Here is a 4,190-nt window from a genome sequence, read left to right as displayed (position 1 = left end):
TACAACATTACTGCAAAGTTGCTCATGGTACCAAATTACATTGAATTGAATTTCCCCTTTACTTGGGGATCAATAAAGTATATCAATCAATCAATCAATCTATCTATCTATCTATCTATCTATCTATCTATGACATTATCTGTGCAATGTTGCATTGATGCTGTGAGGACATTGCCAGAAGGTAACTTTGCAGTGACCAAATGACAACTTTCTGGCAATGTTGCTGCAAGGTCATGTGTTAGCTGGGTAGTTCATAACTGTGATAAACAACATCAACACCTACTGCAACATCAAATGTAGAAGGTAAAGTGCATACGATAATTTACAACAAATAGACCTTCAGTATACCTTGTTTCTTGACTTTTGATGCTGTTTGTTGTTAGTTTATAAAGTTTAAACGAAGTAGGAAGTAATACAAGGAATCGCTGATCAATATGATTGGTATGGCTGGACCAATCGATTCCAAAGTTATAGGTGTCAGTTGCGATGCCCATGTTGGAAATGAATTCCAATCATGGGTCACCGGACTCTATTCACCTCTTGAATGATTTTGGATTTTTCCAGGCTACATATACTGTAGGCCTACTGTACTGCTCTTTACTAAATGGAACAGAATGGCTCGGAGAGCTTAGTGAGGGCCACAACAGGGAGACTCATGGCTGATTATTTAAGCGATCTTAAAGCCTTGGAGGCTGGTGATGTTCCAGTGCTCCATACAGGGTACCATCATGAGGTATTCTAATTCATGCGTAGCCTGTATTATCCCAGTCTTGCTCGGAAGGAATCTGTTCGGCATCGCAATATTGCTAATACACAAGTCTACCATGGGTTGTAAGGATGGAATCATGGTTATCAGATGTGCTTTAATGTAATGCAGTCATTCTTAGAACTCAATTAGCTAATCTGCAGATCTGCTAATGGTCAATTTTTTACTGGGCGTTTTAGGGCATCCCTCGTAGTTTAAACTGAATTAGATTACATGCTTAAGTATCCTACTATACGTGTGTGTGTGTGTGTGTGTGTGTGTGTGTGTGTGTGTGTGTGTGTGTGTGTGTGTGTGTGTGTGTGTGTGTGTGTGTGTGTGTGTCGCGCGAGCGCTAGAGAGAGAGAGAGAGAGAGAGAACTGACTCAGAGCCACCAACATATATGCGTGCGTTGCGAGCGTTCTCTTTTCAGAGAAAGTGTATCGACTAGGGCTGTCGTTCTCTTTTCCTCTTCCCCCGCCCGTGTGGACAGCAACCCGCGTTCACTTTCACTATTTCGCTTCACCGTCACTCAAACAAGAGTAGAGAGTGTGCGGTGCGTTGTCAGAGCCGGCGCCAATAGAGACACAAAGGCAAAGCGAGGTTGTGCGCACGGGGCTGACAGTTTACCGGGCTCACAACGCGCAGTCAAGATCGCCAGAGACAAAGTGAGGATTAGGAGTTCGTGGACACACTTCATTCCGCACCCAAACAAACCACTCATGGATAATCAGAACTATGGGAATCGGGAATGAACGTGTAAGGTTAGTAGCGTACGCAAAATGTAGTATTATTTTACTTGGGTGCTCGGTTAAATCGTGATCAAATTGTCCTGTACAGTCTTACAACGAATGTGTTGAAATCCACACAACTTGCGTTGTTTTCAACACATCTCTGTCCAGATAGGGACAGCACAGTTTGTAGTGTTGCCTTTTTTAATTATTTGTTCTCACAATACAGTATGTGTTGGGAAATAACACACATTGCGTTGAAAACAACACAACTTGCGTTGCTTTTCAACACATTGCTGTGTGCAGATAGGGACAACACATTCGTCTTAAGAGTGAAGTAAATGTGCACGTCCCAACAGTTGGGTGATATTCATTAGCCTACCCGCCACTATGGCTCTAAGCCTGAAATATTTTATAGTGTTGGGGTGGAAAGTGAGTCAATGTAGGCCTATCAATTTTCATGGTGGGCTTGTGCTACTGGTCACTTTCCTGAATATTTTGCATTGGTTTATTGAATGCGTGATGGGATTGTTTGTTGATTCAAAAATAATGATTTACTTCTTCCTTTCCGCTTATTTGTCCATTTGCTCCTGTCTGTCTTTGTAGTTTTGTCGTCCAACTGGGAAAAGCCCAGTGTAGATTGCAGATTCCATTTCACTGCATTTCATAAGTGAAATTGTGAATCGGAGCGAACAATCTAAAGCCATGGGCTATCATCAGTCGGACTGGCGGACCCCTATAGCTTCTTATAAACAGCGGCAAGTTATTAAAACAATAGCTGGCCTGTTGTGAAGACTAAATAATTTCTTCGTGGTCTTTTCTCTGAATATTTCACACAAAAACTCTTTTGTTTTCCCTTCAGAAGTCTTTTTGTGCGTCATTTTACCATCATATAAACGAGCAGTTGTTTAAAATGGGTAAACAGCAAGTGCTTACAATTCTCTGTTAATTGTTTGAACAGCCATGAAGACTATTTCAGTCTTCTATCGGCTTACGTATATGAAGAGCTCCCCTTGCCCCGTCTCTTCCATGTTTTCATCCTTTCAGGTCTCTCTCTCTCTCTCTCTCTCTCTCTCTCTCTCTCTCTCTCTCTCCCTCTCTCTCCCTCTGTGTGTGTGTGTGTGTGTGTGTGTGTGTGTGTGTGTGTGTGTGTGTGTGTGTGTGTGTGTGTGTGTGTGTGTGTGTGTGTGTGTGTGTGTGTGTGCGTGCGTGCGTGCGCCATGGGCTGTGAATGCGTGCATGGTCCTGCTTATCCATCAGTGAAACCGCTCTTCCCCGATTCACGCGAGTGAGCAGAGCGTGGCGTAATTGTTCACTCAGTATGTGAGATAAGCGTCATATTAACAGTAGGATGAGCACCACGATAATCCGCCGCAAAGACCCCAACACCATTCGCAGCCCATCCACACAACGAGTCTAAATGGTTGTTTGCTTTTGCGGTAATGCTGCTGGACGTGGACATTTGTCATTGAAATATGACAATGAAAAATCTTAATGTGGGAACAGAGAGAATACTAATTTACGAAGGGTATTTGACCAACATTATTAACATCTGCGTGCTTTTATAATATTAAGTCGACATCAATGGCACCTTTGCCTCCACGCTAACCTTAAACACTGTTCTTAAAACAAGTACCTGTACATCTCGTTCAATGTAATGGGGGAAAAGCCTTGGTGTAGGCCATGTAGACCAAGAAGGCTAGGCTACTGCTAGTCCAAGTCTCAGTGGACTGAAAAAGTGAGAGTGGTCTACTTTTATAACGTTGTTTTGAAACGTGTTTGTTGTAGGCCAACCCGTGTCAAAAATGATCACATTGACCCTACTGTGGAAGTGTTAATGAGATGACAGGACTGTCATGTAGGCTAGTCTAGTATTCACAGGTGTAAAGCTTAAATGTGGTTGTTCTTATCAGCATCTCGTCCACATTGTTTTGAGTGTAGATAATCACGGAATGGTATAAATAGCTCAGATCGTTCGTGCGCGTTATCTGACCTCGGTTCACTCATATGGGATGTGAGTGACAGTGGGTGACGTGCTAGCAGCAGCTGGAGTCAGCCACTCTGTACTGTACGAGAAATCAGGCGAATCCCTTAGCTCTACTTGTGCTCATATACTGTCTTAATTAAATAAAGCATATCCAGCAGTAGTAGTGTCCAGATAGGAGCGAGTCTGTAGAGAGTCTACAGAGAGCCTACTCTGAGCCTAAACAGACTCTTGTGGGTGACAGGGCTGACTGCCTGACTCCAAGAGCGGCTCACGGCCACGTTCGGTCTGACCTGAGTGAGTGGAAGTGGAAGACCGAGAAAGTACATGTGAGTGTTTTTAGCTGGCTGTGTGTGTGAGTGGGTGTGTTCATGTACTCAACTGTGTGTGTATTATGTGCGCGCGCCTATGTGTGTGAGAGTTTGTGTGTGTGTGTGTGTGTGAGTGTGTAAAGGCAGAATACCAGGATGCACAACGCCTGTCAGCCTGCTGATAGCTGTAGTTTGTCTCTGTGTGCGCGTGCGCGTGCGTGCGTGCGTGCGTGCGTGCGTGCGTGCGTGGTGAGTGCTGGTGTTTTCTCATCTGTCTCCGGGCACATGTGCGGCGCGCGGGCGCGTCCAGGCCTTGGTCAGCATGCCGTGTTGTTTCTGCGGGGGCCCACTGGCCACGGGGCCTCACACAGGACGAGCAGTGGGGTCAGGGGGGACAGCACGTCTCTGGTCAGCTGGCGGG

The 4,190-nt window shown here is 44.9% G+C and overlaps 1 protein-coding gene across 1 annotated transcript in view; it reads left to right on the top strand.

Annotated features, from left to right (window-relative positions):
- Positions 1 to 1,220: 1,220 nt before the first annotated feature.
- The window catches only part of gpr4 (G protein-coupled receptor 4), a 30,066-nt gene continuing 27,096 nt past the window's right edge, over positions 1,221 to 4,190 (top strand). Inside the window, exon 1 of the mRNA XM_062553116.1 lies at positions 1,221 to 1,507. The gene's annotated coding sequence lies outside the window, so the exon portion shown is untranslated. The remainder of the gene's footprint in view (positions 1,508 to 4,190) is intronic.

The sequence above is a fragment of the Sardina pilchardus genome, chromosome 13 (assembly GCF_963854185.1).
Source record: "Sardina pilchardus chromosome 13, fSarPil1.1, whole genome shotgun sequence".
Lineage (NCBI taxonomy): Eukaryota > Metazoa > Chordata > Actinopteri > Clupeiformes > Clupeidae > Sardina > Sardina pilchardus.
This window is presented reverse-complemented; position numbering and strand designations above follow the sequence as displayed.